The sequence below is a fragment of the Corythoichthys intestinalis genome, chromosome 3, assembly GCF_030265065.1.
Source record: "Corythoichthys intestinalis isolate RoL2023-P3 chromosome 3, ASM3026506v1, whole genome shotgun sequence".
Classification (NCBI taxonomy): domain Eukaryota; kingdom Metazoa; phylum Chordata; class Actinopteri; order Syngnathiformes; family Syngnathidae; genus Corythoichthys; species Corythoichthys intestinalis.
In genome coordinates, this window is record NC_080397.1 from 15,932,783 (window position 1) to 15,960,619 (window position 27,837).

At 39.7% G+C, this 27,837-nt stretch overlaps 1 protein-coding gene across 6 annotated transcripts in view; it reads left to right on the forward strand.

The window, feature by feature from the left end:
* mef2cb (myocyte enhancer factor 2cb) overlaps positions 1-27,837 on the forward strand; it is a 145,324-nt gene that overhangs the window by 11,754 nt on the left and 105,733 nt on the right. For 2 of the 6 annotated variants that reach the window (XM_057831031.1, XM_057831032.1), the window contains exon 1: positions 8,828-9,351. The gene's annotated coding sequence lies outside the window, so the exon portion shown is untranslated. Of the gene's footprint in view, positions 1-3,789; positions 3,893-8,827; positions 9,352-27,837 lie in introns of those variants that run through there. The other 4 variants (XM_057831028.1, XM_057831033.1, XM_057831027.1 and 1 more) reach the window with 4 other exon arrangements.

The window sequence follows — 27,837 nt, forward strand, 5'->3', positions numbered from 1 at the left end:
GTTTTCCATGTCTCACTCCTTGAACACACCTGAATCAAATGACCAGCTCATCAGCAAGCTCTGCAGGAGCCTGATAATGATCCTGATTATTTGAGTCAGGTGTGTTGGAGGAGGGAGAAATGGAAAACAAGCTGGATAAGGGCTCTCGAGGACTGGACTTGGGCACCCCTGGTGTAAAGAAATCTACTGTGGGAGCAATTATTAGAAAATGGAAGAGATACAAGACCACTGATAATCTCCCTCGATTTGGGGCGCCATTCAAGATCTCACCCCGTGGCATCCTAATAATAACAAGAACGGTGAGCAAAAATCCCAGAACCACACGGGGGCACCTAGTGAATGACCTACAGAGAGCTGAGCGCCAGGGACTCAAATCCTGCACTGCCAGACGTGTCCCCCTGCTGAAGAAAGTACACATCCAGGCCCGTCTGTGGTTTACTAGAGAGCATTTGGATGATTCAGAAGAGGACTGGGAGAATGTGTTATGGTCAGATGAAACCAAAATAGACATTTTTGGTAGAAACACATGTTCTTATGTTTGGAGGAGAAAGAATACTGAATTGCATCCGAAGAACACCATACCCACTGTGAAGCATGGGGGTGGAAACATCATGCTTTGGGGCTGTTTTTCTGCAAAGGAACCAGGACGACTGATCTGTGTAAAGGAAAGAATGAATGGGGCCATGTATCGAGAGATTTTGAGTGAAAATCTCTTTCCATCAGCAAGGGCATTGAAGATGAGACATGGCTGGGTCTTTCAGCATGACAATGATCCCAAACACACAACCAGGGCAACAAAGGAGTGGCTTCGTAAAAACCATTTCAAGGTACTGCATTGGCCTAGCCAGTCTCCAGATCTCAACCCCATAGAAAATCTGTGGAGGGAGTTGAAAGTCCATGTTGCCCAACGACAGCCCCAAAACATCACTGCTTTAGAGGAGATCTGCATGAAGGAATGGGCCAAAATACCAGCAACAGTGAAATAAGCTTGTGAAGAGTTACATTAAACGTTTGGCCTCAGTTATTGTCAACAAAGGGTACATAACAAAGTATTGAGATGAACTTTGGTATTGACCAAATACTTACGTTCCACCATGATTTGCAAATAAATTCTTTAAAAATCAAACAATGGTATTTTCTGTTTTTTTTTTTTTTTCCACATTCTGTCTCTCATGGTTGAGATTTACCATGTTGACAATTACAGGCCTCACTAATATTTTCAAGTGGGAGTACTTGCACAATTAGTGGTTGACTAAATACTTATTTGCCCCACTGTACATTTCTATGCATTTTAGGAGTTTTGGGGATGTCGCTTTTTTTTTCTGCCTGTACAGCTTTGGGCGCAAGGGAGGTGTCCCGTATTTCTTATTTCTGAAATGTGGCAACCCTATGTATTGGCTTCCTGCAGTTTCTCTCAGAAAAAAAAACGCACTGGCACAAGGCAAGGAACCAGAGGGGAATATAAAGCCTAGGGCTAACGATACACAGGTGCGGGCACTCAGGTGATTAAGAGGAAGGCAAGACAAGACTGACAAAGGTGAACACTGAGTAGCAAAAGGAACCCACCAAAATAAAACAGGAAGTGACCTAACATAAAACAACCCCGCCAACGTATTTTTTTTTTCATTGCTTTATGTAACTTGGAACCGATTGTGTTAAATGTCTTCATCATTTTTGTATTAAATCGTTTAATGGCCTTTGAATCGAATCGTCGCAAAATATCGTATCATTGTCCAAATAATTGATGATATACCGTCATGAAATACCTATTTGTCATCCTCGAAGAGTTCCTGTCACCCAATAAATATTTTTCTAGATCTGCCCCTGAATACCGGTATCAGTGCATCTTAAGTTAAAACTGACACTAACTTATAAACAAACATAGATTGATAAGCTTGTACCTGTAAGTGTTAGTTGATCACGTCACACAGCATCAAACTTGTCTAAAAGTCAATTGGGAACTAGCGCAGACACATTGATGGAAAGCTGTCCATTTTTTATAACCATCTTTCAGATTTATGTGACTCACGACAACTGCCCCGCTGTTATAGCTAATTCTCCGGAGCGGTTACTGCTAGACGTCTCCGCAGCGTGAGTGGCAGCTTGTGTTTTCACGTGAGCCCAAAGAACAACAGATTGCAACGAGCCTGTGCTGTTCCTGCATCACGTTGGAAATGTGTTTGTGTTTATATCTTTTGCTCGAGATGGGCATTCCTCTCTTTCCACCACTTTTACATGCGAGCTGTTCCGGGTGTGTGTGCACGCGTGTGTGTGACACATGCTGTGAACTGGCTGCCAGGAGAGGCTTAACTAACAATCCGAGCGAGATCGCTATCTGCAAACCACACGTGCGTTTTTCGTCCATTCGTATACCCCCGCCCTTCTTTTTTTCTTTTTGGAGAATGCCAAAACTCACACAATTGCACTCGTCTAAACGCCTTACGTGTGCAAACATGTTTGAATCAACGTAATTGGTTTGCTAAACTGTTAATTTGACTTGGACGAGACACGCGTGCACACTCGGGCCTCAAATGAGCTTAGGCTCACATTTATACAGTATGTGATCAAGTGCTCAGATATCTATTGAGTTGGACAGGAAAGGTTTCGCAAGGCAAACTTATACTGTAATTACATTCCATTTGGGATAAATTGCCTTGGCTCGGAATGACATACATGCTTCAATATATGTTTTTTCAACCTGCTCTAGAACCAGTTTGTTCGCACGCAACTATGAGGTGTGTATATCTCAATCATATAATTCACAACTTGTTGTCAGTCATTATCTGTACCGCTTATCCTCACGAGTGTCATGCGCTAATAACCTGTTTTAAAAAAACTTTTTTGTTAAATTATAATTGGATATTTGATTAAACACTCTGTAGTCAAGTCACGCTTCATGCATTCCATATTTTTCAGAGTACAAGTTGCAGCTAAGTATATTTCGCACCATAGAAAAATGCACAATGAAGATACATTACAGTAATGGTAATAAAACAGAACAGGCTAAATAGGCATTTCTTAATGTAACATATTAATGTATTAGGATAAATATAGCCAACAACAAAATAATCTCGTGGCTATGGCTATTACTACTACTACTGACTACGTATATATGTATATACCATGTATAAAAAAAAATATATATATATATATATATATATATATATATATATATATATATATATATATATATACATGTCTGTGTGTATACACACACAGTATGTCACACAGGAGTCTCAATCACAGGACCACTCAAACTATTAAAAAAAAAAAAAAAAAAAAAGAGTGACTTATAGTCTATGACAAACAGCTATTTATTTTCAGCATTTAAATTCAGATTTAAAAATCAAACTTCTCCATTGGAACATTTAAATCATAAATCAACAATATTTTTGGACAATTTTTAAGTATAAAGTTGTAAGTTAATTTGAAATGCTAAAACTGAAAAAACAACAACTCTATTGCACTGACAAATATATTTCAGTATTGGCAAAATTTGGCATTTTAGCAGGAGTGTTAAGGCTTTTTTGTTTGTTTTTTTCATGTAGATCCGTTTGCAATTAATAACATTACATTATGGTCAACGTTTCCTGGTGACCTCCGAGTTTTGGACAGAGCCAGCAAAAACAACAACAAAAACACACACAACACTTGCTAGCACACACTCGCATTTATGTAGATGGTATTGTTCCTGCACACTTCTATGCAAACAATTACCATGTTAGTGACAGGTTCTCACTCTCTCATCCTCCTCCCCCTCACACTTTGCTTCTTTGCTTCTCTCTCCAGGTGCCAACCAAAGAAGAGCGCAAGCCTTGTGAACACTGAGTTGAGCTCTCAGATTAACGACAAAGAAAGCTACGAAACGACACACGAAGGAACATTGAACGTGGTATGTTGCCAGCGCACGTACCAATATGTGACCATTCAACTGCCATTCATATTTGTCATGTTGCATTCCCGACTCTGCCTTGACTACAAATTGTATTGATTATTAGATCTGGAGAGGAAATGCTATTAAAGATTCAAAGGTCAGGTGATGTGATGGTGGCATCCCGAGTCATCAGACACCAGCGGCGTTGCATTACAAAATGTAATGGCCACCCGTCAAGCAGATTAGCCAGCTTGATTTATTTATTAACTGATTTGATAGGCTGCTCTGTCTCCTAACTGATTGGGTGAATGCAGCACAAAGCTTATACTTCACAGTTGAACTTCAAAGGAAAGATTAGGATGGTGTTCATTTACACAAGTGAGGGATATAAGGGAGGTCTTTTCTTTGAGATTACATCTACTGTATTAAGAAACCTATTCTTCATACACATATATACAGTACGGTATAAGGAAGATTTAACCCTTGTACTCTGTTCGGGGCAACTTTGATCGGTTTTCAAGTTATGAGTATGCAAAAATCAATGGTACTTTTTACATATCCAAAAACAAAATGCTGCATTGGTGTAGTATTTTCCAGCTAAGTTAAATCACAGATCATCATCTAGTGTGGGAAGCTTTCAAACAGAACACAAGGATTAAGACCATTAGGACCAGTTTGTTATATGTCATGTATTTTACACACTAAAACTATTCCACAAGCAGTTTATGCATGTAGTAATAGTTCAATAATATGGATTTCACAGAGTTCAGTCGATTGGCCTGTTTATTTACTATACCAATATTAACCCAGAATACTGTATTCACATTTGGTATAGTACAACCATAGTCAAATATTTTAGATACTTAAGTAGGATGAGAAAGTTTCTCAAAATGTGTACAAGTGTGGCCTATATGACCTATATGAAAAAATGAAATGTTGATAAAAACCAAATTACAATGAATTAAAAAAAAAAAAAAAAAAAAAAAAAAAACTGCTTGTAGTGCCCCCATTTACACTCCAATGTTGACAAAAAAATTAAATAGTATTACCTTTTTATTAATACACTTTTATACACTATCATATTTACAGTCCCCCCTTTTCTAAATTATATGACTTTAAACATTTTAGAAATAAATGAGAATATATTTAGAGTAAAATCATTGCATGCCATTGACATCACTATAGGCATTCATAGCCAGTCTTTCCAGTTTAAATAAAATCATGTTTCATTGCCACTGACGGCACTAGATGTCCAATCCATTTTGACTTGGAGGGCTGACAGTGCTCATTCTCTGCCAGCCCTCCCAGTCAAAATCGCTTGGATGTGCAGTGTCGTCAATGGCAGCCAATGACTTCATTAAGTCCTTTATGAACGGTTAAGTGTCGAGAACATATTCTTCAGTTTTACACTTGCGCAGTCTAAAAAGTTTTATAAAACTGCCTGATGTAGTAGCATTATGTCGCTATAAGTAAGCATGTTTTTAAAAAATAGGTCAAACTATTGACCGCAAGTAATTATCCCTACATTACAAGAAAAAAATGGATGGCTTTGGTGCAGAATGAAGTATGTCAGCCTAAAGGTAAGTTTGGTGCAGGTTCATTTCTTTTACACTGCTTTATCAGTTCATAGTTTTGTTTTGTTTTTTAATTGAATCAGCTATTGTAACCAACCACATAAATTTGCTTATGTGAGGAATCAAAGTTTTTGACTGGTCAAGGCGCGGCACGAGTGTTTCACGAGACATTATCAAATCAAAGTTGTTTTTAAAGCTGTTATTTTAAGGTGATAGCTGTATTTCTTCATTTTATACACACACGTTGGTAAACAACCAAACAAAAAGTGCTTATATGACGCTGCATCAAATGTAACATTCGTGAAGAATGAAAAATTATCTCTCTGACAGCCATATAACGTTAGAATAATAGAGAAGGATTATTACATGTCCTATCTATGAATCATCTCTGTACATAAAGCCATGGTGATGCCTGTGTGGCACTTATCTGAAGTGGCAAACTTGCTGCTTTAATTGTTATCGTCACACCAGTGGAGTGGATGTTTTGAAATCATCCGGTTGGATGGATAAGAACTCGCTAATTCCCCATGCTTACTGTCTGCGTCAGGCCTTATCATCTGTAGATAGCGCCTTCTCCGCAATGATTGGCGCCATGCGGGAGGTGGGACTTTTTTGACAGGGACCACCGGAAAGGGGGAGGGGTTCGTGTTGGAAGCACGATGCCATTTATCCCACAGCATGAGTACATTCGGCAAGATCGAGAACCGATCATTTGTAGAAAAAAGAAATACACAAACCACAAAACTCAACAGATACCTGTAGTTTCTTAATAACTGCGCTAACAAATTGTGGTTGTTTGCTGTGAAGTCACTGTCACCATCTAGTGGTGGAGTGTCCAAATCTAACGCACAAGTCAAATTTTTACTTCGGATTTGGCTTCACACTGTGTTTTGTCCCGCTACATCCGTCGCCAAAAGCGGGTTTGTGTTCACGTGCCAAAAGTTGAACAACCCCGAACAACTTCCGGTTCACGTGATGTAAAATGTTAGAGTCGCAAAATTACGAGAAACAATTCTTCAGTCTACACGTTAATACTACGAGAAAAAAAGTAGCAATATTATGAGAACAAAGTCACACATCGTAATACATATTATGAGATTATAATCGTAATACTATGAGAAAAGTCGAAATATTACAAGTCGTAATAATACGAGATGAAAGTTGTTTTTGTTTCATGAGCCAGAAATTGGTTCCACAGGTTTTTGGTGACGTGAGATCTGTGCGAACTCGAAACCTTTGCTGTATTATTAGGAGGTTGAAGTAATCATACGAGAAAAGTGTTATAAAAGTTCAAAATTAAAGTCGTTATATCACTTAATTTTATGTTACTTGAACCGGTGTTTGGTTTCGTGGACTTTGACTGTTGCCGACGTAATGTCTGTGTGAGCACAAAACTGCTTTTTGTGCGAGTTTATTTGGATCTAAATGCAGCATTAGCGACAGGCAGATAAATATTTATAATATACCACTAGATGGCAGATGGTACGCCTAATGTGTTTACGCGGGGATTAAGGAGAGGCCGGGGGGTGGGGGGGTGATACGCCCCCCGGTGGCCTAAAATGTCATTGCGTATAATTCACTTTCCAATATATGAATTGAAAATTAAGACTTTGCCGGTAAAGGTTGTCTATAAAACTTTTAAAGCAATAAAACAGACAACAAAAATGAATTAAATGAAAAGAAAAAAGATTTTTATAACGGGCCAAATTATTTTTCAAACAGATCACATAAAATCAGATCAATGACTAGCACCTTAGAGGCGATCATTTGCTATGCTTAGCCCAAACAAAAAACACCTGAGGACATAAGGCAAGATGGATATATGTCGATATACCCAGTTTTTCAAACTAAGCTTTTAAAGTGATAACAACTACTGAGCGAGAACCAAGGATTGAAGATGTGGACCGTGAAACGCCGGAGAGCACCACCAAAATGGTGAGTTTCAGTGTGCTCCACCAAAGACGTTAACCCTAAAAAATGATGGGGAAAAAAACTAAACAAAAACAAAAAACGCTGATTTTCACCATATTATTTCAAATGTTCCTGGCTGGAATATTCAGTCAAAACGGATGCGGCGTCTACTTCTCCACTAGGTAAGACAGAAAAACGTGCACACTCACACACAGCTGGGATGCCTGTATGTACGAGCATGGGCTAAGCTACTATACTAGCATATATCTTGCAAGTTAATTTTATTCTTGACAGCACCCTGCGGCTCTAGAGCCACATGCGGCTCCTTAGCGCTACCCTAGTGGCTCCATGGAGCTTTTTCAAAAATGTTTGAAAATATATTATTAATTTTAATATGGTTCCTGTAGGAGGAAAAACATGACACAACATTCTTCTAATTCATTAATATTGTAATGAAGTTAAATTTGAGGTGGCATCGTAAAACAGAGTAGTCACGTGGTGCGTCATTCTCTATAGGATTCACTGCAGAGAAAATAAAAATTTACCATATTTTCCACATTACAAGGTGCATCAGAGTATAAGACGCACCTTCAATGAGTTGCCTATTTTAAAACCGTTTTCATGTATAGAGCGCACTGCAGTATAAGGCGCAGTAGTAGTAGTAGCAGTAGTAATGGTTGGCATTGCGTTATGGATCCGCAAGATGGAGCAGAGCTAAACGGAATGTCTTGCCATGAATCGGATTATAAGGCGCACGGTCGGCTTTTGAGAAAATTGAAGGCTTTCAGGTTCGCCTAATAGTGGGGAAAATCATGAAGGCCGTATTTGTTGTCAATTTATTCATTTTGATAGTTGGCTAATATAGCTGATATAGCTACATACAGCATCTGTCAACGTCATTATAAAGCTTTCAATTTTTGCGGCTCCAGACATATTTGTTTTTTTTATCCAATTTGGCTCTTTCAACATTTTGGGTTTGCCGACCCCTGGCCTATGCTAATGTGTATCCATGCCACGTGTTGCCATTCAGCTGTGTGTTTTTGTAAAACGCGAACAGATTTCTCAATAAATTCAGAAAAAAAAACTACATTTTAATAAATTTTCATTCGCCCTCCCCAATAAAAATGAATTGGACGTCTAGCGCCGTCAATGGCAGCCAATGAGGTCAATGAGTTCCCTGTAAGGATTTAAAATAATAATAATTCGAGCATGACAGGGTTAAATGAATTAGCTTTCTATTGCTGTCAATGAATTTTTAGTGAATCCACTTTTTTTTTGTTATGTTTTATCTTGAGATTTGTGCTCATGTAACACATAAACACTAGTCCACGTTGGGGGGCTGGCGCTCTAACAAACCATTAGAGCAGAAGTGCCTCTTTCATTAAAGTCCAGTTAGGGGGAAATGTAAGCCCGCCCCCTTTCCTCCGTACTCAAACACACGTACAAAAAAAGAAGAAGCCATGCGCTAAGAGGAAATAGAAGAGAGGCTTTATGGAAAGACTCTGTCACGATTAGTGAGAAGAAAAAAGAGCGTCAAGCGCCCCATATCAGAGCAGACGTCCGATCTGACACCAGCACCACCTTCACCGATCCGCAGACTCTGGACCCAGCCGGTACCGACGGACACCTTTACTGCTTGCACACTCTCACTGGCGATTAAAGAGAGAGAGAAAGAGAGAGAGAGCAGCAGAGAGAGAGAAAGAGCGAGAGAGCGCTCTTAGTTCTCCGTGACATTGTCGAGACTCCCAGCGTGTACTGTAGATGACTTTTTTTCCCTGCCAGCGGCGTCTTCTGCTAAGTTGCGCTCCTGGATTTTAAGTGCGCGCTTGCCCGACGAGTTGGTCCTCGACAACCGAGCGGCTGTTTCGAGTCCTGTCAGTGTTGCGCTGTCCCGTCCGGACCCGGAGCCCGACCCATCAGCGGACCTGCTCGCCGTTGCTTCCTTCACGTTCGCACCAGACGGATGCGGGTTTTTTTTTGGCTACTAATAGAGTAAGTAGATTCGAATGTTGACTTTTTCCTCCTTTTAGTTATTATTATTACTATTTATTTCGAGGTGATTTATTCACCCACACTTCTGACGCGCGCGCTTCTCACCAAAGTTGCTTTGACAGACAATCGGCTCGATAATTCGCTGTTTATGGGCTATTTGGAGAGTGAGGATCATTATGTCCACATGCAGGCGCACACCTCCGTGTTTACAGCCGGCAAAATACTCTTTGGAGAACTTTGGGGTGGCGGAAAGTTGAGTTATTCTACTTAATTTACATTAGTGTGATATTGAGCAGTTGACTTGACTTTAGGGTGTGGATATTAACTAACACCTAGAAATGTCATTTCGAGTGCTGGAAGGGAAAATAAATCTAATTTTAGAGTTATGTATATGTCTAATTAATTTATACACGAGGCAGTTTAAACACTGATTTGAGGGAAAAATCACTATGTAAGTTTAATTTAATAAAACGTTCTTAATCAAAAGTACATTGTAAGCATTTATGAATAAATAATTAGATGTCACCCACATTAAAAGTGTTGACAGAGCTGTAATCTGATATTTAATTGTTGATGTCGTCACACAGGTAAAACATATATTTTTTTATACTTAATCTATTTATATTTGTAGTATTGTGTATGGATTCATATATGTATCCTGTTGTGTACATCGTATGCTATATTTACATATACCTGTTGCAAGATGACTATTAATAACGGCACCTTATCAACTTTAACAATTTGCAGGCTGCGACTGATATAAATATATTTGTCGATGATAGTTAATCTATCATGTTATAACTATTAATAATCAGATACCAATTCATGTTATGTAGTTGTGAATATAAATTGCTCATAAAACTTACTTATTTTATTCACACTGAGTGATATACAGTAACACACGCAATTTTAAACAGTTTTCCCACCCGTTAATTCAACTTTCCCTTATAAATGCTGTGAATGTAAAGAAAGTCGCACCCAAAACATATTTTACTATCACCAACAATTCAATTACACAAATGAATTTAAATAGCTTTCTAAAGTTTCCTACCAGCTTAAAAGTTCCCTCAGAGTAATTAAAACAGTCTATTCAATTTTAAGCTTGTACTCTTTTTTTTTTTTTTTTTTTTTCTTTTCTCCTTACTTCAACTTTTACAGTGAAAAATGGTTTTAGTGTGCGCCCAAAAATGAGTCCAATTGCCCCCTCCCATGGCCACGGTCAATGAAGTTGTCCTGTCTGGCCTGTTGCTCTCTTGGGATTTAGCGTTGGCTTAATCCGCTCAGAGGAAGGTGAGTGCTCGCATGTGGACCCACGATTACACACTGAGGACTCTGTCAACCAAGAACTGTAATCTCAGGGACCCCGTGCAAGCACACACACATGCACACACCACACGCACATAGATGAAAAGCATACCCCAACACTGTCCTGACTACTTTTTCTTTCCTCCCGTCTCCCTCCGGACAAATCATGTGGGATTTCGGGGCGTTGATTCACAAAACCAACAATGACAACATACACTTGCCCCTCTCAGAGAGGGATTAGAGGGTCACGTGTCCCTATGATTGGCCGGGGCATTGAGCCGATTGTCAGGGCACTTTGCTGTACACTGGGGGCTCAATGAGGCTTTACTTAAAGGAAGGACTCACAAGTACGCGCGCGTGTGTGCCAAATGATCAGGTTTTTGCCTCCCGTGCATAGGTGATTATACTTTTAATTCTGTTTTATATGGCAAGATAAATTGGGGATTAGTCCCCCAAGTGTGTCATATCCATCTTGTATCTTTTCATTTAAATATCACAATATGCCAAGTATACCACACAGACGTGTAATCCTGAAGAGAAAAAAAGGCACATTTGACGATTCGCTCCTTATGGAAAACCAGATCTATGAAAACATTTATCTTCGTAGAAACATCAGAGGCGCTCATGTTTAAGCAAATAATTCAGAAGCCCCCTTCGCTATGCTTTAAAGTATTTTCCCCCTTCTTCAATATTTTGAAGGGGTTTCTTTAAAGTATTTTCCCCCTTCTTCAATATTTTGAAGGGGTTTCGTCGAGTTTGCTCAGTTAACCATCGGCAGGACATTCATTTGCAAACTGCAGGTTGGCAAAGATGTGGTGGCGAGATATCAAAGTATAGTCATTCTGCTTTGGCTGTAGGAAAAAGGTGACAGAGGAGTCAAGTAAATCAAATCATGAACAACAGGTTGACCGTCATTTGAGAATTTGCTAAACTGGAAACAACAAAAGTCATTTTTAAGATCAATTTGAGCGTCACAAATCTGCATTTTCCACCCACTGTTGTGAATCAGATGAAAAGTTTTTAATAACTCAAGGGCTTATGGAGTTGTTACACAAGGCCAGCCTGCCTTTATGCTTTAAAGGCCATAATTTAATTATTATTGCACTAATGTAATTAGAGAAGTCAAACTCGCCTCTTTTTGTGTAGCTTCATTGTGGCTGCACCGATTTTTAAAACATACAAAACAATAATAAAAAACACTCTTGAGTGGTTTATTCTGAATGTGTATATTTGAAAATGTCCTGATTTTTTTCATAATTATGCCAAGACTTGTCTCTGTCTAGTAATTAGCGCTGATGCTGAGCAGTGTTGTGTGTGTGCTGTAAGTGTGTGTTTGTGAAGGGCTTGTTCACTGGGGTGTTAAGGATCACAGCGGAATAGATCAGCCTTTGATGTTTAATTGTATTGTAAAACACACTTTAGAATATTTTTTTATTTTTTTCCCCATAAAGTTGATTTTTGTTTTGGGCTGCTTTGTGCTTTGTGTTTGCTGCTTCTCTGTGTGTGTGCGTGTATTGTCTCTGTTTGCACATAGGAATGTTTATGCCTTTGTTATACTTTTTCTTTTATAGTCTGAGTCGTGTGAGGTTCTTGCTGGTGTACATTGAAAATGCATTGTTTGAGGGCTGAAACTGAGATGACTGTTAAAAAAAAATGGAATTCAAATCATATTTCTTATTCACGCCTCCCGATTTTTTCTTTTTTTCCTAAAATGAAATTGTAATGAACAGGACGTCCTGCCTCCTCCTTCCTGTTTCCGGTTTCCTGCCTGGCCTGTCGGTCACGATGGCGGCGGCGGAGGCAGCGGCAGCCTGCTGGGTGGTCCGCAGCCAGCCGCGCGCTGACCACACAATGGTATCGTCAGCATTGGCCCACCTAAAGAGACACCCGAAACACCTCTTGCCGTGCTCCTTGAAATATTTGGAAAGGGAGAGGAAGGAGGGAGTCATTGGACCGTGCATGATAAGACAAAGGAAACATTTAGACTAAAACCAAGGTTGGACATTTTTCTCTAAATATTGAACTGTACACTCTCGCTTTCAAGATTAAAATGCTTTTAGGGCTGCAGCTATCGATTATTTAGGCAATCGAATAATCTATCGATTAGTTAGTTCAAAATAATCGAGTAATGTGATGTAGAATAAATTTTATGAGATGTAAAACAAAGAAACAAGTGCTTATGCCGGCAATAATATTTATTTTGGCTTGCTAAGATTGCACTTTCAGAAGAGCATTAAATGCTAATACAAAAATTTCTGAGTGTTTCTTGAAACTAAGAACAGCACTTTCATTTAGCCTCAAACGGTACAAAAACAATAAATGAGGATCTAAGTACAACAAAAGAACAATTGGCTAACTTGCATAGCAAAAGTCTGGTAGCTAAAATGTTAACTTTTTTTTTCTTAACTATTTGTTAAAACGCGTGTTCACACAAAAAAACTGCAAAATTTACCTCTAACCTAAATTACGAATGCATGAACAAACATATTAGCTCAAACAAAAACTTACCTTATGTTGGTCTTAACAAGGAGCAGCTGGATCCAGCCATGTTAGATGAGTTATGTCATATTCACTGCAGCCACTAGAGGGCAGAGTATCCACCCAAATCAATAAAACTAAATGCAAACACTTTGAAAACAAACCATGACAGCGCCACCAAAATTTGATTCCAATTTTTTTTTCTAATCAAATTACGCGAGTTAATCTATTAATTTTTTCAGCTCTAAAAGCTTTTAAGAATGAGCTAACACTAGTAAATTCATTTGTGAATTAAAGCTTTCAATTTAAAAATTGTTATCATAGGCGTTTATCCGTGTTGCATTCTATTCTGTTCAATGGTGTGTTCAGTGATAAAACACAACACTTGCAACTTTGAGATTCTGGACTATCAAAAAAACAAATAAATACAAGAATGGAGATTTAGAAAGCGCTTAGCGGTGACTGTAATTTATCTTTGTCACATCTGCGACACAGCGGAGTCATTCGGTAGCACGTAGTCCAGCGAGATGCACAGACACGGCTCTGTGCACAAGCTCGCATCCATCTGAAGCCTCTCCACCGCCACCGTTCCCGCTATCGAGTATTTTTAGACCATCTTGTGTTGACACATGAATCCAAGAGAGGGAAATGACTCAAGTTTTAGCCTTTCTGCCACCGCCGTATCGCAAATCCTTCCCTAAAAAGTTTCCGTCAAATGTCTTCCCGCTGCGATGGACAATATTACAGTGCCAGTTCACGTCACGTCTGAATGTTTCAACTCTTTCGACATCGCATTTGGCGCTTTTCGTACTCGAACTATAACCTGCCAAAGTCCACACTAGTGTTCCTTTCCACCGTCATCTGGGCTGTTCCCACACTGAAGGCCAGGTTTTAAAAGACTTGACAGCACAGGGTGCTCGCATGGCCCAGGAGGAAGTAAAACTTTACAGGACTACAACTCCCACACCTTATCTTTTCTCCTGCATGCCATTTTTCCAAAGTGCAGCTAATGATGTCATTAAATTATTTGCTGCCATTGAGAAAAATGACCATTATGTCAATTTTAAATTGTTTAATTGCCGCTAGCCCATCCTAGTGGATGGATTAGAACGTCTATTGCTGTCTATGGCAGCCAAGGAGTTAATTTATGGAACAAAAACAAAATTGCAATTTCTGGAGAAATTGCTCCTACAGGTCACTTCCGGTTAATTTTAGGGCCTTTACGGGTCACTTTCTGTTGATTTTGGGCCATTCCTAGGTCACTTCCTGTTGACTTTAGGCATTTCTGGGTGACTTCCTTTTGATATCTATTCACTTCCTGTTGATTTTGGGGCATTAAGGGTTCACTCCTTAATTGATATTGGCTCACTTGTTGATTATGGGGCATTTCTTGGTCACTTTCTGTTAATATCAGGTCACTTCCTGTTGATTTAGAGGGCATTTCTGGTTCACCTCCTGTTGATATTTTAACATTAAAGCCTTTAGAAGAACATGAAGCATTTAATACAATATAAAGTAATCGAAAAAACAGAGCAATTTTTTACGTTTTTGTAGGTGAAACATTCATTTTTCTAAATAAAACGAATAGAAATAAAAAGCATACCAGAAAGATTACGGAGCGTTCCTGCGTCATCTGAAATTTAAGACTTTTACCTCCTGTTGATTTTTGGGCATTACTCGGTCACACCCGGATAATCTTGGGTCACTTCCTGTTGATTTAGAGGGCATTTGTGGGCCATTTTCCCTTGATATCAGGTCACTTCCTATTCATTTTCAGGTATTAATAGATCACTCCCAGTTGATATTGGATCACTTGTTGATTTTAGGGCATTTCTGGGTCACTTCGTATTGATTTAGCAGGAATTTCTGTTTCACTTCCGTTTGATGTCCGGTCACTTCCGGTTGATTTTGGGGCATTTCTGGGTCATTTCCTGTTCATTTAGAGGGCATTTCTGGTTCACTTCCGGCTGATATTCAGTCACTTGTTGATTTCTGGGTCACTTCCTTTTGATATCAGGTAACTCCCTGTTGTTTCGAGGAAATTTCTGGTTTACCTGTTTGAAATTGAATGGAAGCCATTAGAAGAGCATAGAGGTTGTTGATATATTTCCTTAGTTTGAGTGTTGTTTGTGGTAACATGCCAAAGTCACAATTCAATTTTAGAGCAACTCTGGGTCGTCCATCCCCAGCAATGGAAGCCAATGAGTTAATTTTATCCCTACTTTATGGACCCTTCAAACAATGGTGAGGGGCAGGAAGATGGAGCGAAAGGAGAAGAGATGGTGTTGCGGAAGGAGATTTTCAGTGCAGTGACATGTATAATGAATGAGGGGGGCACTTTATTTGAAACTCCAGCCCCGCGTTTCACTTCAAGCCTTGCTGGACAGAGTGAATCTCTTTGAGATGCTTTCACCTGGCTGGCGCTGTGGTTCGACCTACCGGAAAAACAAATAACCTTGTTGGAGAACGCTCACAATGGAGCGAAGGGTCGGGTGGAAAAAGGGTGAGGAGTCAGAGAGAGAAAGAGAGAGAGAGGAAAGAGGTGAGGTTTGTATAGCGCCCAGACGATACCGAGGAGAATACTGGCACCCATCCCACACTTCCTAAATAGTGCTCTCTACAGAAATAGCTCAGCCTTGATATTGACTTTTGTCTGCTGCTTGTGCGTGCGCGTGTATGCTCGACAGAGTGACACTTCCATTGTTTAGTAAGAATTTTTTCCCCCCACTTTGCTTCTTAACTTTCTGGCACTGCATGTGTTTGTATGAGTAAGCCGAGGGGGGCGTCACCTCCACCGTGCGGGATAAAAATGGCCTCTTGACTTATTTTTGGCCCTCCGCTGGCCTCGCAGTTGTAAAAATAGCCCAGCTAGTGTGGGAGATACCTGCCGTCGCTACAGCTTGGCTCCCAGGGCCCGCTAGCCGCATCTATCCGCCGGCGGCTCGATCCCAACGGCCCCCTTGGGAGATGCACAAACAGGATGAGGGTGTGAGAAAATCAGTGAGTGGGGGGCTGTCAGAAAAATAGGGACACACAAACTACAGAGATGTTATGGCAACACAAAAGCAAGTAGTGGCGGTGCATTAAGGGGAACGGAAACTGGTAAAAAATGAAATTCATATTAAAATAATTAAGTATGCAAATCACTCTGTTTAACTCATGAGTTAACATTGATTTAAATGACAACAAATTTTCAAATTTATATGAGTTTATCACTAGGAGACGTCCAATAATTTTGAAGTGGAAGGGTGGCAGCGATTGAACAGTCGCTGCCACTCTCCCACTTCAAAAGGATTGGATGTCTCCTGTAGGTAAACTCATTTAGTCGCTCACTGTCAGCCCTCCCAGTTCAAATGTGTTGGACATCTACTAGTGAAAAACCCATGTAAATTTACAGCATACAGATGAAAATCCACATGATTGGACATCTAATGGAAAATAATATATGTTACTAAAAGTAATTATAATCGATCTGGCTTGATACATCGATTAAATACGCAACGATCCAGTCTAAATGCAAAATATCAATGCAATGCAATGCAATGTTAAATGTGTGTTAATAAACAAGAAGGCCATAGAATCCAATCACGTCAAACTGTAATATCGGCAAATATCAATATTGCTTTAAATCATCATGATTTAAAACCGTTACAATTAAGATAACTATAATAGAGAAAATGAACTTTGGGAATATCTACAAAAGTATGCAGCAAACCTATTTAAAACATCAGAAATTATTATGTGCTGCTGTTTTGTTTAGCCAACAGACTCTCATTGACTGCCATCGACTTAGCTACTTAGAGGCTGGTCACCTCATTCTGTTATCTATGAAAGATACATTCATTTCATTCGCTGCCAGCCCTCCCAATTCAAATGGATTGGACTACTAGTCCATTAGTGATGAAATGATTTTAAATCACAGCAAAACAATGAAAAGATAGGCACTAGGCATCCAATTCATTTTGACTGGATTGGACGTGTCGCGTTGTCAATGGCACTGAAACTAGTGTATTTTGTGGGCACTTACAGGTCACTTCCTGTTCATTTTTAAGGGTATTTACAGGTTACTTCCTGTTTATTTTGAGTCACTTCTTATTCATTTGGGCTTATTCTTGAGTCACTTCCTTTTCAGTAACCCTAAATCGGGGGTTGGCAATCTGTGCGCTAAAGAGGGCGCTAGGCCGCATGCGGCTCTTTAGCGCTGCCCTAGTGGCTCCCTGGAGCATTTTCAAAAATGTTTGAAAATAGAAAAACATGGTTGAGGAAAATATATATTTTTTGTTTTGATATGGTTTCTGTAGGAGGAAAAAAATGACACAAACATGGGAGTGAGAGCAAAAGTGTGATTCCATTACTTCTGAAGAACAAAAATAGATTTAAAAAGTGGATTGCATCACCAAACTCCACTACTGCTGCATGTTTTGTTATAACCCGAGAGATAATAAAGTGTGGAAAACCGTCCACAGATGGTGAGTACATGAAGGAGACGTTCATCAACATACCAGAACACCTATTCGCAGACTTCAAAAACAAACACGAGGTAATAAAAAAAATCAAAGACATGTCTACAGTAGATAAGGAGCATGTTATGCACGTTCCATTTTGTTGTTTTTCGCAACCTCAAAATAAAAACGACATCAAAAATCGGTCTTCTTTATTGCTTTTCTATAATTTCATAGGAGCAATGAAACAATTCATTAATATTGTAATGAAGTTAAATTTGAGGTGGCATCATACAACAGAGTAGTCACATGGTGCGTTGGATGCACTGCAGGGAAAATAAACATTAAATTATAAAGGTTCATTAGGTATTTTTAGCCAACTTAGTCATTTTGATAGTAGGCAAATATAGCTAATACAGATACATACAGCATGTGTTGCCTTCATTTATAGGCTTATTTAAGGCTTTTAATTTTTTGCTGCTCCAGACATGTTTGTGTTTTGTTTTTTTTGGTCCAGTATGGCTCTTTCAACATTTTGGGTTGCCGACGCCTGTCCTAAATCAACAGGAAGTGACCTGTAAATGCCCTCAAATCAACAGGAAATGATGTGAAATGCCCCAAAATTAACTCATTGTCGGACATTGGCTACCACTGATGGCTATAGATGTTACTTCATGTCGATTTTCAGTCACTTTCTATTCATTTGGCGTTCTTCAGTCACTTCCTTTTCAGTAACTGAAAATCAACAGGAGGTGACCTGTAAATGCCCCAAAATCAACAGGAAATGACATTAAATGCACCAAACTGATCTCATTGGCTGCCACTGACGGCTGTAGATGTCCAATCTGTTTGAGCTGGGAGGGATGGCAGCAAATCCCTCCCACTTCTGACGACTAGACGTCAACTTGTGATACACTCATTCCAATTCATAGCAGATGCATGAAAATAGTTTGTTTTGTTTCAGTTGTTCTATCAAATATCCTAGAATCATTTCCCGACCCTTGTATCGCAAATCAAATCATATGGTTATATACCCAGACGTTTCCGCACCTAGAAAATATCCACATAATTAGACATCTATCATCGTCAAATTGGAACCAATAACTATATCTACGCGTGACCAATTGCGTCAAAACTTGGACTCAGTATGCGAGGTCACAGGGTGGTTTTCTCTCCTCACTGCCATCTGCACACCGAGGCGTTAATTTTGTTTCTGCGTCTCGGGCATATGTCATGTGAGCGGCGTCAAGAGTGTTAACTTTCTCTCTTCTCTTCACATGTTTGGAGAGAGTGACAAACGACGAGAAAATTATGTTATTTTTAAGACTGCACGAGTTCACACAATATGCCCTTTAAATGAGTGGCAATCTATAGCTGGGCCTCCTAAATTGATGGCCAATAATCTTATTAAGATTGGGCCTGACAAAGAGAAATATACAGAAAGGAAGGAATCTGTGAAAATCATTAGTGCCCTTGGTGTTTTTCTTTACACTGCCAGAAAGGAATCATTCTTTATTTCCAATCCCCTCTTGTGTGTGAAGGGAATTGAGCTGCATGTTATTAATGTGCTTTTGACAGCTTAATTTGATAAGCGGGCTACTTGTTAAAGAAGTCTCAGATTGTTCTCATAGAACGAAACACGCTCTTTTTCTCCCATGTTCTTCAAAACGCTGACCCACTTCTGAGAGGTGGTCGAAAAACAAGGAAGAGCGGTGCGAAATCCGCAGGGAGAAGGAATGAGAAGAAGGCAAAGAGAGGTTAGCGGGTGCGCCAAAGGAGAGAGTGAGAAGGGATAGTATGTGGGAAGTTAACGCAAATGCTTTTTTTTTTCTTGCCGCCTCCTCACTGGCTTTCTTCAACCATCTTAGGCTTCTCTTCCCTAATCAAGGGAGAAACGCTTGAAACGATAACAGGGATTAGCTCCCAGCGCTCTGCAGCTCCCCTTGGTTAAGTACACATGTAATACGTTGTTTATTTGATATGATGCACAGTAGGAGCCGCAGAAGCCAGAGCTGCGCCGCCCGCTGCCACCGCCACACACACACACACACACACACACAATAGAACTACATGATGTAAAGTTTTTCCCCCACCCCAGCCACTTTTATTTATAATTATCTTCACAGGTTATCTTAAAGACACTTTCTACATTCACCAAGTCACGAACCACGCTTCTTCTCTATTATAAGTAAGGGTGTGACCAAGGGCATAGGTTTGGTCTCAACATTGGTAGGGATGCTATAACAGCATGACCTGCATATACACTTTTTGCTGGGGACGGGACATTAATAAGACCAAACCGATTGGGTGAACGGGGGTCAGGGCTACATTTATCAAAAATATGCTTGTTACTTACGTAAAAATGAAAAAAGGTAAAGTTGTTATTTTCAAGGGAGAAAATGGTGGAAATCACCCTTTCTTCATATAAAGAAAATTTACAGTGCTTGTGTTTTGTGTGTGCTATTTTTTTTGTGTGTGTGTGGGGGGGTTAAAGAAATGTCTGCAAAGGCTGCAAATAAAATTATTTTTGAATGAATGATGGAGAAAATAAATATATTTTAATTAATGAATAAATGCACAGTTGAATTAACGTTAACAGTAGAAAACACATACAGTACAGGAGGACACTTTTCTCTAAGCTGCTTCCTACTCGTGTTTTGCAGGTTAGCAAGTTCACACAGTTTAATGTTATGCTAACTGTGATGCAGGTCGGACTTTTAGTAGCAAAATTAGTGGTGTGTTCCCCACCTCCACAACGTCTACTAACAGAGGTTGCTGCTGCGGCTGGCCGAAAAAAATATTCTAATATCCCTCGTCTTTGAAGGGGGTGGAGGAGGCGGCATGTTGATATGTATTTCTGCCGGGGTTGTGTGAGAGTGCGCGTTTGTTTGTTCCAGTCATCAGTCAATCAAACGTGTGTTTGAGGGGAAAAAAATGGACCGGCACATTCAGCAAGTAAAAAGGGGTAAATGTATGTCTCAACATAATGAAAATACAGTAATTCACGTCATAATGGAAGGGTCAATTCTATTCTTACAACATATGGAAAGACATTATGAATTATTATCATTAATAATTATCATCAATTATTATCATTATGTAATTAAAATAGGGTTGCTTAAAAGTTGGTGGGCACAATTTGAACATCCTGAAAAGTTGGTAGTGTTATATCTCTACTGTCCTTAATCAAACCTACACCCTTGGTGTGACAGTAAATCAAAAATGGTGATGTATCGCGATGCAGACCAGAAGGTTATCGATATGCTCCTGCCAATAATCGATTCATCGTTTTAAAAAGGTGTCACTGTTCGGAAAAAAAAGGAACCAGCAGGTTGCTAACAAAATCTTCCATTAGAACAGTGCCTATGTTAGCTCACCGGTTGCCATTTACGGCACTAGATATCCAATTAATTTTGACTGGATTGGACGTCTAGCGCCTTCAATGGCACTGAAGCTAAAGCATTCACAGCCAGTCTTTTGTGGACTTTTACAGATCACTCACTTCCTGTTAATTTTAGAGCATTTGCAGGTTACTTCCTGTTGATTTGGAGTCACTTTCTATTCATTTGAGGACACTTGTGAGTAGGGTTTGGTATCGAGCATCAATGGGATCCGGGACTAACATTCCGGTTGTCTCGGAACCATTCGAATTTTTTTTAATTTCGATTCCAAGTTTCAATGCCCTGACTGTCGACAAGAAAAAATGCGCACGAAGACAAAGCCATATGAAGACTAGCTCACTTTTGAGCAAATCATATGAAGTGGCTAATTTAGCTTAGCACAAAAACGTGTTGGTTCGCTTTACACAAATGACAACAAAGTAACAGAATAAACACACCCAAATGATATCAGACCCTCTGGTAAAACGTGCAAACTTACAGATTTTGTTTTAGCAAGCGTTCCCAACAATGTGTAGTTCAGAGGAGTTATATGGCATCTATACACCTCAAAGATTCTTTTCCAACTAAAGTAATACGTTTTTTTCCCCCCACTGCTTCCAGTAAGTCACCACTAGGGGAAGCCAAGCGCACATAGCAAAACCAACGAAAAACTTTAGAGTCCGAAGTTACAATAGGGAAATCTTGTGGACGGATCAACAATATATCAGTTTAAAAAGAAAGCAAACTTAAAAAGTAGCCAACATAAGATCAAGGGACAAAACACTCCCCGCCTGACATCTTAACTAACTTGTAGAAATACCACCTAAAACAAACGATGCAATACAATAAATGTCTGCAGCATAAGACACTCTAAAACATAGGCAAAAGAATATGTGTAAATGTTTTCTCTGTGAGCTTTTGAAAAATAAACTTTTTTCTGAAAGTGCACTCCTGTGGAAAGAAACTTCATCATATTCACGTTCAAAGACTGATATTTATTTACAAGTTAAAAATAGTCCTGTGAGAAACTCATAGAAAAGTTAATTGAAAGTTCGTCTAATTTTTAAAAAATAATTGAAAAGTTAAGAAATTAATATATACAATACATTTTTTTTACCCTGCCTGTTAAAAGAATCGGAATCGAGAATCGTTTGGAACCGGAATTGAAACGTGGAATCGGAACCGTTCAAATTCAAACGATGGCCAACCCTACTCGTAAGTCACTTCCTTTTCAGCAACACAAAATCAAAAGGAAGTGACCTGTAAATGCCCCAAAATCAAAAGGAAGCTACCTGTAAATGCCCCAAAATCAAAAGGAAGTGACTCGTAAATGCCCCAAAAGGTAAAGAAGTGACCGAAAATTGACAGGAGATGACATGAAATGCCCTAAAATTAACTAAATGCCTGGTATTGGCTGCCACTAACGGTCATAGACGTCCAATCAGTTTGAAGTGGGAGGGATGAATGAATGTATCGAACAAATAGTATCTGCGTTAGCTCACTGGCTGCCATTGACAGCGCTAGACATCCAATTAATTTTGACTGGATTGGACGTCTAGCGCCATCAATGGCACTGAAACTATAGCATTCACAGCCAGTCTTTCTTTGGCATTTACAGGTCACTTCCTGTTCATTTTTGGACATTTTCTGGTTACTTCCAGTTCATTTTAAGCCACTTCCTACTCATTTGGGGACATTTGTGAATCACTCAACTTTTCTAACCAAAACCAACCAACCAAACCAACTAAAAAAAGCAGCAAATGACCTGAAATGCCCCAAAATGAACTTATTGGCTGCCACCGTTCGTTCGCTGCCACCTTCCCACTTCAAATGGATTGGATGTCTACTAGTGATAAACTCATCCCGATTCACAACAGAAGGATGAAAAGTTCTTGTTTTTTCTGTTTATTAGTTGTTTTGTAGAACATCCTAGAATGATTACCTCAACCATGTATGGACAATATTGACATAATCGTTATCGTGAGCCTTGTATCGCAAATTGTATTGTATTGTGAAGTACCCAGAGGTTTCCACCCCTAATTGTCACACCCCTAATCCCTACTGCTTAACCCTTTCTAAGTAATCCTACGGAAAGGCTACGATGGAGAGGAAAAGTTAAACGTAGAGATGTGAGAGCAACGGGCACCCCAGGAGTCGCGTCAGCAGACACATATGTTCACACACTGCACCATGCAAGTTCCCACACACAGCTGTGATGCAGGTCACTTGCAGTGAGGGGTGAACTCAGTGAGAGAAAGCAGTACGGAATCACAAGGGCGGTAAAGTGTGCGTCATGTTACTGTGTGCGTCGGGGGGTCGTCTCGCATTCTCAGGCCTTCTTTGGGTCAGAAGGCGAGGGGATTTCTAGGGGAAGGAATTGAGTGATATGAGAAAAATAAATGAAGGGGAGGAGAAAGACGGAGAGGGCTCGTGTGTCGTGCCCACTCGTCTCTTGTTGTGAGTTTGTGTGGAAAAAAGCTTGCGAAAGGGGACATGCTCTGCTATCATTAGCCGGGGGCGGCGGTGGCGGAGCACTGGGAGGGGGCAAGCGAGGTTATGTGAACGATGCAGCTGTCCTCGGAGCGTAGGGATTTGAGTGCTCCTGATGATGATGATAAAGATGATGGCAGTGGCGTTGGGGGAAATCCGGGCGGCCAGGTCCTCCTCTGAACCAGAAGCTGAAGATGTGAACCAAACGCATCTTTTTTCGCACCGCCACTTTACTTCCCAAATAGGAAAAATAAATAAGTAACGATCAATGCTTGATGGTAAAGATAGGAGTTCCAGAGAGATGGAGAAGAGTAAAAAGGAAACGGTCATGATTTATACATACGCAGTGGGGGGATGTTTTATTCCTCACCATTTGTGGATTTTTCTGATGCTTGTAAAGAAGTACATCAGCAGTGGGAACCTCTGGGTACCTCACGATACAATACTATTTGCAATGCACGAAAACGATGACCTCACGATACGGCGGTACGACAATTATCGATACATCAGTCAGGAAATTATTCCAGGACATTCGACGAAACGACTAATAAACGGAAAAAACTATCTATTTTCATCCTTTTGTGGTGAATTGGATGGAGTTTATTACTAGTAGACATCAGATGTTGAACAGATGTTCTATGGCCGTCAGTGGACACCAATGCCAGGCAATGAGTTCATTTTGGGACATTTCACGTCATTTCCTGCTGTTTTTCTGAGACTTCCTTTTTCTTTTGGGACATGTCCGGGTCACTTCCTGTTGATTTTGGGGCATTTACAGGGCACTTCCTGTTGATTTCGTGTTACTGACGGGGAAACGACTCAAGAATGTCCCCTAATGAATAGGAAGTGACTCAAAATCAACAGGAAGTAATCTGCAAATGCCCTAAAATGAACACGAAGTACCTGTAAATGCCTACAAAAGACTTGCTGGGAATGCTCTGTTTTCACTGCCATTGACGTTGCTGGATGTCCAATCTAGGCCAAATGAATCAGAATAAATGAGACAGCAGTCAATGGAAGATTTTGGAAGCAACCTGTTAGTTCCTTTTTTTTTTTTTTTTTTTTTATGACTAATGACACTTTTTAAAACTATTTATTGATTCTTGATGGGAGCATATCGATAACCTTTTGGGCCACAATGTATCGCAATATATCACCTTTTCGATGTATTGTCACACCCCTACACAACATTCAGTCACATAATTTCAGGCATTAGAGGTATACTCTTTTGATTTTTGACAAAAAGTATAATTTTTACCTGTGCGAGTGAATGTTTTTACTTTTTCAAAGCATGCCACATGAGTTATTACTCTTTACATTTATTTTTACTTCAACACTTTGGCACCTTTTCCTTCCACATTTTTCCCGAGACTCACACTGTTCCAAAATTCTCCAAAAATTCCAGTTAAAATTGATCAATTGGATGTCTATCACCATCAATAACAGCCAGAGTTCAATTGTACAGATACACCCGATAAAGAGTAAAGTAAAATGCTAAAAAGTGAAAACCAGCCTTTTGTTTTGGGCTTTCCCCTGTACTTCAGCATACAATTCCATAAATCACTCAAACTTGCTTAACGCTTCCTCCCCGCGCATGTTTTTTTTCTTTGTGAACGAGTCAGATCCCACGTAGCGAAGAATGTGGCTGCAGACTGCGACCCGAACTGGCTTGTCAGCCTCGTGTGATCAGTCGCTGCCGAGGAGACGCAGGCACGGCGGCGAGACGACAACATAACAGAACGCCGTCGCCGTGCACTGCTAATGCATTCAACCTGCCACCGCGCTCCAACAACAAGGCACACTATCACATAAGATATTCTGACAACATCAACAATAATGTTCAGAAACACGTGTGCATAAGGAACGTCAAGTAGTGTGGTAAAAGCCAAGCATGGAGGGAGGGCGGAAATTTGAAAGCAAACAAATTAGGATGTACTGTATTTTCCGGACTATAAGTCACACTTTTTTATATTTGGCTGGGTCTGCGACTTTGTTTTTCCTTCCACACTGACAGCTGTGAGAAAGCAACACTGAACATTTTGACTTTTACGGATTTGGTAGTGATTTGAAGTGAGATCGAGAGTTTGGTAAACCAAGTTAAGTTTCGGGTTTTCTTAGGCTTAGATATCTTAAAAAATGTTAATATCTTATGTTAAAAGACTTCTATTTAACCTACAATTTTATTGTTATTATCATATTGCACTGGTGTCAAACTTGCGGTCCAGGGCCTATGTGCATCGACAAAGTTTCTTGTTAAAATAAAAAAAATTTAATAACATTTCTGTAGTCCTCAACGATAAATCGAGGATTGCAGAACTCAGATATTTACCTTTTTTAACCTGCTATGTTTAGCTGCTTAGACACGGAGAATAGGAATCTCAGCAGTGTTGTTAATGACGGTGTTATTTTTTTCCAGCGGTGAATAATCTAATTAATTATTTTTCTCATCCCTGCAACGCCATTACCGTTACCGAGGATGTAAAGGCGTGCGTTACTATGTGTTACTATGTTGGTTGAATGACGTGAGAAAAGTCTGAGAGATACGGACTCACGAAGAGAGCAGAACAGGAGTGGGAAAGAGGGAAGGGAGTTTTGACGCCGTTGCAAACGCGATGCTAGGCTATGCCATACAGTAATACCTGACTGTAGCCGATAGCCTACAAACTACACCCACATGATGCTACGGTAGACATCACATGTTCTAGTATATAAAACTAGATACGAAATGATAGACTCGCCAGCGTTAGTAAACAGCCGCCATCTTCAAGCAGTAGACTTCTCAGGATGGCTCTGTTGTAGAGAACCTTCCTAGCGAGCCTCAGTAACTTTTTTATCTAAGATTCTCCTAAATTGACAAAATTTTGACTTGAATCTATCTTTAAATGATGATACCGTTTTAAAACTTTCACATGTTGAAAGTAGACAGAAGGGAACTAATGCAATACATGAAAAGTATCACCATTTACTTTGCCGAGTAACTAATTACTCCTATATTCAGGTAACTGAGTTACTAACACAATTAATTTTTGGAAGAAGTAATTTGTAACTGTAATTACTTTTTTAAGGTAAGATTAACAACACTGAATCTGAGTGTCCTTATGGTATGAAAAGTTTCAATGTATCACATGGGAGTTTGATATACTCCGATTGCCGTTGTTCATTGTTTTATTTATTAGAAGACAGCAAATAAATATTTTTTTTAAAAAAATGTAAACAATAAAAAAAAGAATATATATTCCTCTTTCTATTTTTGTTCTTAAAAAATATACTTTAAAAGAAAATGAAACAATACATGAAAAGAGATTATTTACTGTTGTCAACCTTTATTGAAAAAAAATGTAAATAAAAATTAAATGAACTGAATTAGAAGAAAAATAAAAGAATATTTTCTCATAAGGACCTGAAAAAGTGTTTTCAATATTGTCTCTAAATGATCAAAATACTTTATTGGTTTCTGATCAAATAAAATTTTCCATGAAAATGTGACTCTCCAGGGCGACATATACAGTATGTCTTTTTTCCTCTCCATTGTGCATTTTTTTTAAACTGTTGCGAGTCCAAACAATTGTGAAAAACTGTGAAAAACTCACTAAGCCTAAAGAATAAGCCTGGCTATGAAACTGCCCTTACGATTTTGCTATGGCGATGACAAAATAAGCTAGCATTCCTGGCAACTTTAGCGTAAGTGTCAGGCACAATGGTAAAAGTGGAGCTAAAAATAGAGCGTGGTCAAACAGCAGGGTGTGGATAGGGTGGGAGAGGGTCCATGTGATACAGTGGCCTGCACTGTAGCCGCATAGAGGGCCCGAGGCACTCTGCCAAAGCTCATGGTCTCGCGGCGGTAATTTGATATTTGTTTGTCTGCATTAGTTCATTCTCTATGTGCCCCTTCTGCTTGTGGAGCTGAAGTAACAGTAGGCTTTATCAGATTACTAGCGCTGAGGTTTCTTTCAAACCTCTTTGCCATCTTGATTCCATGCAGCTGTGGAGACTCTTTAATCATAAGCTATCTTTTTTTTTTTTGGACCCACCATCCCCTCCTCCCATCTTTTCGTTTTCCCTCCTCCTTAACATATGTTAATTGGCTGCTTTCTGCGACAAATTACGAGCGCTCGCTTTGATGAGGTCGCCTTGTGATGGCGTGGGGAGTGGAGTACGCCGGTGCTGCCGGTCCCTCACCAGTAACCCCCCTCTTAACCACTCCAAAAAGCAGCGTGTAATGAGAGGCTTGGGCTGGGCTTTGGCCTCGGTGGGGGCCACTCCCCTAAACAGAGGCTCATCTGTAGGTGCCGTCATGCCACCGCACGCGGTCACACTCCAGACAATCTTTCTCCTCACACACCCCAACACCAGCACTCCCTTGGGAATTGTAAAGCACAGCTAGAACTAGA